The sequence below is a fragment of the Gossypium hirsutum genome, chromosome A06, assembly GCF_007990345.1.
Source record: "Gossypium hirsutum isolate 1008001.06 chromosome A06, Gossypium_hirsutum_v2.1, whole genome shotgun sequence".
NCBI lineage: Eukaryota > Viridiplantae > Streptophyta > Magnoliopsida > Malvales > Malvaceae > Gossypium > Gossypium hirsutum.
In genome coordinates, this window is record NC_053429.1 from 6,802,794 (window position 1) to 6,817,765 (window position 14,972).

Consider the following 14,972-nt stretch of genomic DNA (forward strand, 5'->3'; position numbering starts at 1 on the left):
GGAATAAGACAAAAGGATGCATTTAATTGAAATAACGATTTTGAACATAAGCCTATTTCACAAAAGGGACTTTTATTACTCCTAGGCCTAGAGCAATAAGTGTGTTTTGAACATTACTCTGTGTTAGTTCTAAAGACTACAGGAATCTCTTCAGCAGTCCAATTATTCAGAACACTTCCTGGCTCATAAGGGCGAATGTTCGACAAATTCTCTACTACAGTTCCTTCTTCATATGTGGCGTTGATGTCCAAATTTTCCATCATTCCTTCCACGATTTCCTTTCCCGATGTCCCCCGCTCAGGGTGAATGACTCCTCTAGACACAAAAGTCTTCGATATAAGGGAAAAGATCATTGGTTCCTACTCAATTTCTCCTCCGCTCAATCGCGCTCTCCTTCTCTCTTGCTTCTTCTCTAGCTCATTCTTTCTTTGTTTCGTGTCTGGCTTAAATCCTAAACCAAAACGGCCTTATTTGTCCTTCACCATTGGTGCATTAATCCTTCCCTGGAGGTACCTCCCGAGTCCTCTTCCGGGTAGGGTCCCTTTTCCAATAGTTAGCCGTAGTCCCATTCTTGTAGTCTTAGATAACCTGGGCATTGGAATCCTATTTCCTTCGGTAATGAATGTCCCATTCACAAACTCTAAAGACCGAAAAGAGCACTCGATTGCTTCATCATTTGCCTCTAGATATGGGGCGTCACTGATTATTGCTGCGATGATGTCCTCTTCAGCATTGATCGTTACTAACCGACCTTCGGTTACCAATTTTAACTTTTGGTGCAGTGATAAAGGGATTGCCCCTGCTGAGTGTATCAATGGCCTCCCCAATAGGCAATTATACAAAGGCTTAATGTTCATGACTAGGAAATTTACCTCATACATGCTCGGCCCGATTATGAGGGGTATTTCAATTCTCCCTATTACCTTCCTTTCTGTGCTATCAAATGCTCTCACTACATTTTGGCATGTCTTCATATGGGAACTATCCACTGGTAATCTATTCAGCGTAGACAGGGGTAGGACATTTAATGCAGACCCATTGTCAATCAATACCCCCCGTAATGTATACCCTTTACAGCGAGTCGTGATGTGCAAAAATTTAGTCGATCCTCTGCCTCCTGGCGGTACTTCATCATCATTGAACAATATGAAGTTATCGGCACTTATATTGTTGACTAAGCGGTCCAGTTTGTTTACAGAAATATTGTTAGCAACGTAAGTTTCATTTAGCACCTTCATCAATGCGCTGCGATGGGTTTCTAAGCTTAAGAGTAAGGCCAGTATCGATATATGAGCTGGCTGTTTGTGTAACTGTTCCACGACGCTATATTCGCTATGCTTTAGAAATTTTAAAAATTCTTTTGCTTCATTTTTTGTCACTGATTCATTAACAGTCGGTTCAGGTCCCACCAACTTCTCTTTCTTTTGCTCAATCGCCAATGATTTTCCTTTAACCTGCTCGACTTTTGTATTTGGAGTATCATAACGCCTTCCGCTGCGCGTATAAAATCCCTCGTCTTGACCTTACTCTGATGCATTAATCGGGATCTCCTTGCCCGGGATTGTCACATTGCAACTATAGTTCCATGGTACCCTTTTACTATCTTTATAAGGGAAAGCAACGGGCCTTTAGATTACGACCTTTGGCGCAGCTTGTGCCCCAGCTTCATTAATTCTCGGACGCGATATGATAACCACTGGGTGGTTGACTTTGTAAACATTCTTCGTCGACCCCTCTTCTGAGGCACACACATCTGTTCGTTCTAGGCTCCTGACATACTCGAAGAATTCTAGCTCCTTATTATCCATCAATCCTTGTACTAAAGCCCTGAATTTGTCGCATTTCTGAATCTTATAATCCTCTTTATTATGGAACTCGCAATAATTTTTTGCTTCTCGGGGTCTGACCCTTGAATTCTGTGTTATCAACCCTCTTTCCATCATTTTCTTCCATACTTCTTTCAGCGGCGTATTCACTTTTGCGATATTCATCTTAATTTCTTTCCTTAAACTCTCAATTATCGCATTTATCCTCTTATCCCCATGGTTAGGTAATGGATTCTCTGCACTAGATGTAATATCAAATTTCACAATGCCCATATTGATAAGTCTTTCAACCAATTTCTTAAAAGTGGTGCAGTTTTCTATCAGTGTCCTGTGGCTTCCGCATGATATTCGTATTGGGCATTTGTGTCATACCATTTAGGGTTCGAGGGTTGCATTGGCTTTAGATAGAAGGGAGACACGACATGTGTATCAAATAAAGTTTGGTATAACTCCTTGTACGTCATTGGAATGTGCGTAAATTAGAGTTTCTCCCTATTTTACTTTGTGTTGGGCTTTTGTCTGGGTGGGCCCTGCTGACCAGTGGTTGTCGACCTTGGTTGGCTTACGGTGATCAATTTTGAATATCTGCTCACATTATTTACCTCGTGCTCTTTTTTCTTCGGTGCTGACCTTTTGGCATTTTCTCCAGCCTCTATTTTCCCACATCTTATCGCATTTTCTATTATATCTCCAGACATTACTATGTTTGAAAAACTCTTAGTTGCGCTACCCAGCATGTGATTAATGAAAGGTGCTTTCAGGGTATTGATGAAGAGCATAGTGGTTTCCTTTTCCAACAGAGGGGTTGAACTTGTGTGGCCACCTCTTTCCATCGTTAGGCATATTGCCTAAAGCTTTCATTATGCTTTTTCTCCATATTCTGTAAAGTGATTCTATCAGGGGCTATGTCTGCCACATACCGTACTGCTTTATGAAAGCTTGTGCTAGATCTTTTCATGAACTAATCTAGGTGCGACTCAATTGGTTGTACCATCTAGAAGCGGCCCCAACCAGACTTTCTTGGAAGCAGTGAATCAAGAGTTGATCATTATTGACATGGCCTGCCATTCGTCTGCAGAACATAGTGATTTGAGCTTAGAGACAGCTAGTCCCATTGTATTTCTCAAATTCCAGAGTTTTGAACTTGGGAGGGAGTACCAAGTCCGAAACTAAACTTAATTCCTTAGCATCGATTCCACCACGATAGTCAGTGCTTTTCATTTCTTTAAATTTTTCTTCTAACCATCTACACCTTTCTTCAAGTTCTTTCGGGAGTTCTACCCTTGTCTTTTCTGTTTCCGTTACTTCATCGAGATTGAGGACAACAGGGTTGGTCAGGTTATCCCCCGGATTGGAGCCCGAGCCAGCCTAATAATTCATCGGTGCCGAAACACCGACCTAAAATGGTTGGGGCCTAATTGTGACCGATGGCCTTTTTGAGTACATATCAAGTTGTGTCTGAACGTCCGTTGGGGTAAAACCCGGAGGGTATATAAGATCTTCATTATCATATCCCGCATTGGTCATGGGGCTTTTCCCTTTTTCTAATCCGCTAGCCAATAGACGCGTTAATTGATCCATCATACTTTTTTGGGACTCCAGCATCTGGTCCCTTACATCTTGCTGGATTTTGGCCAGCTATTCTTGCATACGTGCTTGTAGTTGATCCTGCATCTCTTTTTGCATTTGTTCCAATCTCTCTAACCATTGGTCCATTAATTTTATTCTTCCTCTCATACCGTAACGATGTTCCAGGATAACTGCCATGATTTTTAGGGTTTTTGTGAGTTTTAGTGCGTATGATGTAATGCTGATGCATGAATGCAATGCATGCAATGAATACAATGAATGCAAAAAAAAAAGACGTTGATTCTAATCCGATTTCATTAGAATAACTTTTCTAGAAAACAAGTTTCTTTACATAAAATAGATTACATATAAGGCTTGGCCCTGATACTTAAGGCCTTGACCTGCCTAAGAAGCCAAGCTAGCTCTTAGCCTCGGTCCGATTCTGACTCATATTTTAAACTCAGCACATCGGCCTGTATTGCTAATGTTTGTAAGTGATCAACCACTTTTCGCACTTGAGTCAAAGCTTCACCTATGACGTAGTCCCTGTTCCTGACTTGATCTTGAGATTGATGAAGTTTCTCCTTCCACCGCTCGTTATTTACCTCAAGGAGTTCAATTTGGAGTTCACGATTTTGCAGCGCTGCTTTAAGTTCTTCTATCTTCTATTTTAATTCTTCGATTCTACTCTGACTAGCTTTCAACTCGATTACAGAGTTACGCATACGATACTGATATAAGGACCTCTCTAACTCTGACACCCGAATTTTTAATCCCTTCTCCTCGTTTTGGCTTTCTACCAAACTTCTTCTCAGAGCACATTTTCGAGCTTGAGCATCCCAAAATTTTTCTTCCCATTCGTTGGCTTTGCTTTTCTCTTCTTTAACTTCCTGTCGCCACTGTTCAGATGTTTTTCCTAGCCCAGCAGTTCTCATTGACCTACGTAGCTTCTTGTAGTCTGTCTTCAAACTATCCAAATCTTCTTCAACCTTGTTTTTTCCTTTCCTGAGTCTTTCAGCTTCTAGTTTTTGGACATCGACATCTAACCCCAACTGCATTTTTTCTTCCTCCAATTGCTCGATCCTTTTTTCTAGTTCCAGACTCTTTCTCTCGAAATCTTGCCTGATGATTTCTAGCTCAGATGGAATTACTTTCAAGTATTCTTCTATCGACTAGGGATTTCCTTGGTCTGACATAGGGATGTTGTCGTTAATCTTCTGATCCCACCATCGGTCGTACTCAGGGGTAGTCATGGGATTGGCAGCAAACTTTTTCATTCTACGAGTCTGGTTCCAGGCATTTGATATCTCGCGGACTTTCTTTTTATAATTATTCCCTGTGAATACGAACTCGCACTGAGCTAACCCGTATGTTAGTGGTGTAAACTGTCTAAATCTGTACTGTCTTAATGCAAGCAGAGGAGTATACTCGACGGCTCCCCATATTCCTAACAAGGGAACCCAATCAAAATCTCCGCATCAATATAATATTTCATCAGGAACCATCCACGGGGCTCTCCATTCAATGTCTTCTTCTCGTAAATTTTGAAGAACCGTCATCTAATTTTCTTCTGTAATATCATCTCGCCTCGGTGTAGTTACTAACTCTTTCAGTGGAGAGTAGCTTTCGGAGAAGATGCGATACGAGACCTTTTCCACGTTCCAAAAATGGTTGTGGAACCAAGACAGCAAGAGCTGTGCGCAACCAATAAATCTCCCTTCACCCGTTCTTCGACAAGCATTCAATGATCTGAAAGTTTCAGCCAAGATCGCAGGTACAGGTGTGGCCCCTTTACTAAGCCTATCAAAAATATCAGAAACCGCCTCGTCTAAATGCCCCAAAACTTTGGGAAAGATAACCAGTCCATAAATGCTCAAGGCGAAGACATTTACCCTCTTCTTTATATCGGGATGCGCTAAGATTAAATCCCTCAATTCCTCCAAAGAATGCATCTACAACCTCCTTTTTGTTTGATCCGGGCTGTAACCCACTGTTCGCTCATCCCAGTGATGTTCATCAGCCTTTTCGAGAACACTGGGATGTTGGCAGCTCTGGATTAAATTCTGTTAACCTGAATCTTTGGGCAATGGAGCAAGGCCGTGTATTCTTCTATAGTAGGTACAAAATCTATCTTCCCGAAAGTGAAGCAACTGTAAGCAGAATTCCAATATTGGGCGAGGGCTCGAAACAGGTGTTCGTCTACCTTGGCATCAAGCAGATAAGGTAAATCGCCATAATGACAATAGAATAGCTGTTTGATCTCGTCATCCCACAGACTCCAAATTTCTTTCATCTCTTGGAGATTATTCTGAGTTACGCTGATCCGAGTAAAATCTCACAACTTTGACACGTACCCCTCGGTAAGGCTATCACCTTTCTCTTGCTGTGTTGTCTCAACCCATATCCAGACAGCCGCATTGTCCTCTACTTTATCAAAAAACCTATTTTCTATGATAAGCTATCTACTTAGCAACCGAATGTGAATCAACATATTTTGTGATGAATATTCCATGCAAATACAATCAAAGTAAAACAAAGCAAGTCAGTATTTCATACACAGTTTAAAGCAAACATGGAATAATAAATATAGCCTTGCTCAGGTAACCACTAAGGTTTTGGAATGGCTCTACCTAAGGTGGGCTCTTAAGGCTCGCTATATGGGGTTCGATTCTAGAGTAAAGGTACCTGAACCAGTAGATTCCTCGATCTTCACCCATTATAGGCTCATACAGACCGAGTTCAATTCAGGGGAATACATTTCCCTATGGCTGCACGGAGATGAAAATATCATGAAGACATAGGTACGGATGTATCTCGAAAGCGATCCGCTATCCTGCACGGAGGTGAAAACCTCACGAAGGAATAGTTTTTCACTCCCACTTAAAGGGTATGACCACAATGGTCATGCAATGCAATGTGCGAGGATACATGCCTAAAAACTTGAAGAAATTAAAGAAAATAGGAATAAAATGATGAAAACCGTAAGAAAAACGGGTGAAATGCAATGAAAGGATCGTACATCAAAACCAAATTTTCGACAAAAAGACAAAAGTTAATCAACTTGTGGCTTGACTCTCTTATTTGGGTCTCCAGTGGAGTCGCCGAGCTGTCGTATCCATTTTTTTGAAAAAATAGGAATCAACTTGAATTTTGAAAACAAAAACGAATAGAGGAGTCGCCACCAATCTTTTTGATGAGGTGTGATCGGGTCACCTCGTAAAAGTGGTTGTTTTTAATAAATGGTCTGACTTATTTAAACAACAATTTTGGTCCGCGCAAATCAAGAAAACAGGTTCGGGAGTCGGTTACGCACGAGGAATGATTAGCACCCTCGATATGCCCAAAATTGGTACCTAGTTGATTAATTAGGGTCTTAGTGTTGAAGTTTTGAAAACTTGAAAGAATTTAAACTATGATCCCTCTTTGTATTAATGCTAATTTAAAAATGATCGAATAAATTAAAACAGATGTTAAAGACTCTCTCATCTCGAAGTAATAAAATGTCATGCCCAGTAAGTTAGGACACGACATCTCAAACTTTGAGAATGAGCTTGTCTTTATTTAAAATTAATGTATTCTAATTTTTTAAAAGGATATTCGGTTATTTAGGGTAAACGAGAAAATTCGAAACCCAGTAAGTTAGGGCACGTTTTCTCGAATTTCTTAATACCGAATATTGCCTTTATTTGCAAAAGCTCTTATCTCGAGGTAACAAGATGTCATATTCAGTAAGTTAGGACACAGCACCTCGCATCTTCGAGAGTAAGCATTTATTTCAAAACTCGTATTGTGATTTAAAAGAATATTTCGTTATTTAGGTTAAATGAGAAAAATCGAAACCTAGTAAGTTAGGGCACAATTGTCTCGAATTACCAAATACGTAATATTACTTTTATGAAATAATTATTTTAATGTATTGAGTAAAAAATATAACGTGATTTATAGTAAAACATAAAAGCAAATTATGGTATTAATACATATAATAACATAATAATAGGTGGTGCGACAGTGTCAAAAATAATAATATGAACAATTATAAAAGATGAGATAATAGCAAAGCTAGTAATATGTAAATATAAACAAATGCATGAGGAAAATGAAATGATCGAATACATAAGTAAATAAATAAGTAAATAAAAATAAATAAATAAAACATGGCAAAATAAAAATGACAATGTTAACGAAATCGATAATAATAATAATAATATAAATAATAATAATAGTAGTAAAATATAATAATACTAATGATAATAATAATAGTCATAATAAGAATATTAATATTAGTAATAATAATAATGATAATGGGAATAGAAAATAACAATAAAATAATATAATGATAGTAATAAAAGTAAAAGTGACGGTAATAACAATGGTAATAATAAATAATAATAATAACGATAATACAAATAATGAAAGACCTAAGGTTTGAAATTATTTACAAAGATATAAATAAATAAATGATGAAATGATAATAATAAGAGTAGTGATATATAAACAAAATAAGTGTGCTAAAATATATATACGTATATTAAATTAGTTAGTAATAATAATAATAATAATAGAAATTAATAGTACATTGTTAATATACAATAATAACAATAATAATATATAAAAATAGGAAATAATAATATGGTAAAAAAAATAATATGTTAACAAAAATAATAGTAGTAATAATAATAATTAATGATAATAAAAATACATAATAATAGTAAAACAATAATAGTAATAATAATAATAATAATAATAGTAGTAGTAGTAGTAGTGATATTAGTAATAATAATAATAGTACATTGATAATATACGATAATAACATTAATAATATATAAAAATAGGAAATAATAATATGGTAAAAAAATAATATGTTAACAAAAATAATAGTAGTAATAACAAAATAATTAATGATAATAAAAATACATAATAATAGTAAAACAATAATAGTAATAATAATAATACATTAAGTTACAATAGTAAAGTAATAATAGTGATAATAATAATATATTAGATAATAATAAAAAATAACAAGTAATAATACTAGATTAAATTGATTAACTTAATTAAAATATTGAACATAACAAAGAAAAGGACTAAATTGAACCTAAAATGAAAGTTCGGGGCCAAATCAGAATAAAACAAGAGTAAAAGGGCTAATTAGAACGTGCGGATAACAAAGAGGGTCCAAAAGCGCAATAATCCCTACCCTCCAAAACACAACACTTCAAGGGGGACTAAAATGAAACCGAAATAAATTTCAGGGTAAAATTAAAATTAAAAAAAAACTTAATTGCGAAATCATGGAAAAAGCAGAAGGGCCAAAAGCGCAAATAACCCCTCCGCTTCAAAAACACACGGATCCAAGGCCGGACGGGTTGGGTCGGCCTGTTCCACCCCAAAACGACGCCGTTTTGCGCCTTGGGGGGGAGGGCCAAAACGGTACTGTTTTGGTACCGTTATGAAAGTCAAAAAACTGATTTTTTTCATTTTCTGTATACTTCTCAAAAAAAAGCCTCCATTCTCTCTCTCACTCCCTTCCTCTCTGGCTAAAGCCAGAATCCGGTGATCGGGCCGCTGGAGCGTCGCCGTCGGCCACCGTCGCCGGCCACCGCAAAAGTAAAATTTTTTTAATGTGTATATATATGTATTTAGTAGAAAAAAGGGGTAAATAGGCTCTAAAAAATAAAATAAAATAAAATAACAAAAAAAAACGAAAATAATAAACCTTTTATTCGGAACCTTTTGAACTCTCTTTTGGTTTTGCTTGCTGCGATCAAGTGTTTATGTTGGAGTTTTAATCTTTTGATTGTATTTCTGCTCGGTTTCTTTATGTTTGAAAGTCCCCTTTTTTTATTTTCCAAAAAAAAAGCCCTTGCAAATTGATTTGGTTTGGCTTCTTAAAGCCATTTTACATGATTTATTATTACTATTTGTCTTTTCTTCATCTGCTCTGCAGGTGCAACTGGCGGTGGCAGGTGGCTGACAAGCAGCGGTAGCAGGTGGCTGACAAGGCTAGGGCGGCGGCTAGCTAGGGTTTTTTAGTTTTTTTTTCTTTTTTTTTTGTTTTTGGGTTGGGCTGGGGTTGAAATTAGGTTTGGGCTAGGCTGAAATTGGGTTTGCGTTAATGGGTTTTGGTTTTGGGTAGGTAGTTGGGTTTACTTTATTTTATTTTCTGGGGGTAGGTTGATTTGGTTTAATTTGGGCCAAAATTGGACCTCAACAAAGACAATAATTAATCAATTAGGTACCAATTTTTGGCACTACGAGGGTGCTAATCCTTCCTCGTACGTAATTGACTCCTGAACCCGTTTTCTCAAATTTTGTAGACCAAAATTGTTGTTTTAGTAAATCGAGATATTTTATTAAAATGACCAAATTTCTAGGTGATCCGATCACACCTAAACAAAAAAGGATTGGTGGCGACTCCCAATTTTCGTTTATCATTTTCAAAACCAAAGTCAACCCTGTTTTTCAAAAAATGGTTTCGACAACTCCAATGATGGTCGTGACGCATATTGATGGGAGTTGCAGACCTAAGCCTTAAGTTTTCTCAAAGAGTTGAAGCAAACATGGGAGTTAAAACGCAAAAGAGAAGCATGTGACCCTATTGAATGCTGTTCTAAAGAATACCTATAAATATCAGCCTTAAACTCATGACATAGCTCTTAACTAAGTCGCAACATACATCAATGTTTGAGAAGAAACCCAAACATTCAAGCAAAGTTGTGACGTGACATTGAAATGGAGTTGTGACGCAAACCGCTATCTAATAGAATAAGATAACTTATCAATTGAGAATCGTGACACTCATTAATCTAGGAAAATTTAAGGTATCGTCACGATGCTAGTCTTGCAAGGTCACACCTCTCTACACACACACAAAAAAAAAATGGAAACTCATTAAAGGTGAAATTGTAAAATGGATTATCCAAGTACCTTAGTATAAATGGGTATTTTTCAACTATTGAGAAAGAGAGGAAGTTGATAGAGAGTTTTATGTATAGGTTTATTTTGTTGTTGTTTTGAGCTTAGGTTTTCTTTAATTTTTTTGAGACACTTTTACTTTTATTTTGCTATATTTTATATTTCCCTTTTTAAATAATTTGTAAGATATTTTGTCGCTACCTTAAAATGTTTGCTTGCTTAAAATGAAAATTGCAATGAAAGTGCTAGATTGCAGTGATTATTACAGCTTGTCACTGTCAAAACTGTCCAAACAAAAACTCAAAGAACATTGAGATTTGTTTACGCAGTTTGATTTTCCTACGTCACACTTTACCCCTCTCCAAGTATAGAGATCTCACCTTTGAACCTAAAGACCAAAACATTCACCTCCAACTCCTCCCCTGAGAACTTGAGCAGTAAACACTTAACAATGTTTACAATTCAATCTACACTCTCTCACAAAATAGTTCATCAATGAACAAATTAGAATGCACTCAATAAATTTTCATACATAACCTACACAAACCTCAAAGCATAGATTAATTTTGACTTACTAATATAGAATCTAAATGAATATAAAATAACTCCTTCAAAACAGTTATTACAATCTCAATAATTAAAATACAATCAATTGAAGATATGCTTTCCAAAATCAACAATCTCGGTAAAATCTCCATATTTCAAGTACTTAATTCATTTATACGAATCCAATCAAATCTTCAAATGCCAAGGATTGGTTTTCATAGATGAATCAACGAATCTTTAATAACACTGCACATTATTGAGTCTAAAAATTTTCTTGATTAAATTTCCAAACCAAATTAAGCAAGTATTTAACCACCTTAGTGGCAGTTTACAGTTGGTACTGCTAAGTGCCACTTAACGACTCTCAACTCATTTTGCCTCAACATATTTTCCAACTTCAATTTTAAAGCATTTTTCCTTTAATTTCTAGTATTGTGTTTACAACTTAATACAAAAGTTGAAAGTGAAAATAAGATACTTGGATTCTAACCTTTTAGGCAATAATATAGGTTTAGCAGTTCACCATTCAGCATTTCTAAACTCTTAACTCTTTATTTTTACCGCATACACGATAATATCTGTGAACATTGTTTTTGTTGCTTGTACTTAGATTCTATGGATAGCTAAATCTTTTGGCAGTTAATAGTATGAAGCATGTAGTTTGATATTAATTGACTTGGTTAAAAATGTATGTCAAGTATTTGTTAATCAGAGGCACTCAAATCTCTTAGGAGTGATGATCATAAGTATGAACGTATTTAGGGAAGAATTGCAAGAGTTGACCCTTGTTAGAATCATCCAATTAGCACACCCCAACTTGATATCAGGAAGTCAAGTATTGTAAGAGTTTAGGGTTAGAGGTTATCATTGCACTTAACATACATTGAGAGAACACTAGGGTGTAATACTAACATTATTCTGAAACTTTCGGGATTTGTGGTTTTTCAAATCAACAATGTTATTTTCAAGATTTGAATATAGGTTTTTCATTGTGAATATAATGTGTCTTATCATTACACCAACACTTATTAATTTTAATCTTATATAAATTTTTATATTCAATAAATACATTGAGCTCTAAGTAAATAGATTTCGAATTGAACTCATCAACCGGTGAGATTGAAAGAGTTAAATCTAAGTTTCCTGTTTGAATCAAGACAAGCAAGGTATAAAGCAGCAAGACTTTTCCGACCCAAAAAACCCTTTCTCGAAAACGTTAAAGAAGAGGCAATTCTGGGATTCAAATCGTGCTTACTCTCTTGGTTTCAAATTTTCAAAAGCAGCAGTACAGCAGCCAGCATGTCAAATGTATAATTTAATTATTAAGATGTCACAAATAAATTAAAAAAATTAATAAAGTGGTGAGTTAAAAAGCTAAATTAGAGGGCAACAGAGTGGCCTAATTTTGATGCAAAAGGAATCAAAACAGCTTTTTTCAGGGCAATTATGGTGTAATTAGTGGGTGCACCTTGTTGTTGGTGATCAGCTCTCTCCCCCAAATATCCCACCTTACCTTACTTATCTAATCCATGTATTTTTATTCCTATTTTAATATGTCCATTTCTTGTATCAATTTTATTCAGAAATTATCACATCATCATTGGGACGGCTCCACCATCAACCACCAACAGCCTCTGCAACCTTATGCAATGCTCTCTCGTTCAGCTACTTGATTTGAAAGTATTGAAACTTGAAGACAATATGGTGATGACCTAATTGATTTATGATACATAAAAGAATGAAACAAAAAAATATTTTTCTCGTACAATTATGATATGAGAAAAGGGATGAAATACTCCTACAACGAAGCCTCGAATATACGAGAATAATTGTATGAAATTATAATTTTATATCATTTTTATCAATAATGACAAATCAAATTTTTTTCTCCTGATTTTTGTTATTTTTAATTGAATTTGAATATTTTATGTTAATATCATAAATTTATGTCTTAAAAATTATCTACATCGAAATTTATGTCTTAAAAATTATCTACAGTCGATGTGTGATAGTGATTTGTTGTTAGTGATATATGTAAGTTGTACTAAGTAGTAATAATAATAATAATAATAAATGGACCCAGACTATCTCATTTATTTATTCTTAGGTATTCAAATACTCATTTACTTATAATATCATATCTCCGATTCAAATCTAGATAGTTTCATTTCTTTATTCTTAGGTATCCAAACTATAATTACTCACTTTTGTAATTATAAGGAATTCTAATTTTCTAAACGTGCTTGGCTAACATAGTGTATTTGCATTGTAATTTTTTATGCCATGTTTAATGGTATAAATTGTAATTACACGGCTACTTAATTTTAAATTTTTTAAAAATATATAAATTATCAAAAAAGTGCCAATAATACTTGAAAAAAAAGCTCTAGACAAGCAGCTAAACTTAGAACCAAATCATTGTATATAAAATGTTAGTCCAAGAAATTATTCAACAATACGATTACTAATAAAATTAAATTTTATTGGTAAAATAAACCTTCAAAAACTAAAAATAAAAAATCAAGTCTTTCCGAACTTTTTTCTCCCAATTTAGCTCCCAAACTAACAAAAGTGGTCCAATGAGTCCTTTGACTGACATTAAGCATTAGTATTTAACAACAACGCTGATGCGGCCGTTAACAAACATCATGTCAATGTCAATAAGAAAAATAAAAAATTTCAAAAAAATAAAATTATTTTTAAAATAAGTGTCTAGACACATATGTCTAGATTCATTGTAGAATTATAAAAAAATATAAAAATTTATTTAATAAATTAAAATTTATAAAAATTATAAGACATTAATTAAAACCATAACATTTTATAAAAATTATAAAAAATAATTTATTAAAAACCATAAAAATTTAGAAAAAATTATAAAAAATTATAAATTAATTAAAAACAAAAAAAATAAATTATAAAATTTTATAAAAAAATAATTTCCTCATTTTGATTAAATTATCTAACCAATATAACATGCACAGATTGAAAAATGAGAAGCAAAAGAATAACAAAAAAATTGTTAATGTTAATTTTAGCATATAAGTTGTTGATATTTAAAATATAAAAAATAATATTTTTATAAAATTTATGATTTTTAATTAATTTCTAGTATTTTTATTATTTTTAAAAAATATATAATTTTGATTATTATTTTATAATTTTTATAATTTTATAATGCATTTGCAAAAATGAGTATTTATTTTAAAAATATTTTTTATTTTTTATGACATGGCATCTATTAATGGCCACCTTAGTGTTGTCGTTAAATACTAAAGGTCAGCCTATTTAGAGAGTTTTGTTAGTTTAGGATCTTAATTGAGTGCAAAAAATATAGGGGCTTAAATGATTTCTGAGAAAAAGTTTGAGGGCTTATAATACCATTAAACCTAAAATTAATAAGAAAAATAAACAATATTATAAGAAAATTTATCTAATTTCTCTAACATTCTATATTTGTTGAGTTAATTCCTCTCTAAATTTAAACATTTACTCATTGTCAATTGTCATCATTGGTCAGTCTTTTGCCAAGTATAAATAGTTAATAATAAATTATTATGTAATTTAATTAAAATTAGTATAAATAATTTATAATATATACTATGTAAATTAGTTAAACGCTTCGTAGGTTAAAATGTATGTGAAATTATTTGATTAATAAAATTTTTATATTATTTAAACGAGATTAGTAAGATGATATATAATTATAATTTAAACAAATATATATTCTAAAATTAAAATACTATTATTATACATTTTAAATCTAAACCATGTACAAGTGTATTTAAAAAGCCATAGGTTAATTAGATTTAAATGTAATTGTTTGTAATTATCTGCATAATTACTTTAGCTACCATTCCAAACACATTATAATTAAAACAAGTTCAAATATGCTATTAATTCCTGTACTTTTATATAATTTAAGATTCAGTTCATGTACTTAAAAAGTTAGAAATAAAATCCTTCAACTATTTTGATTGAAAAAACACAGTTCAATAATTAAAATCATACGTATTTTTTGGTGAAATTTGTCAATTTGATATATTGATTAAGCTATCCTCATGTGACATGTCATATGATTGAAAGAAAATAAACATGTTAAGTCGACAAATTTTA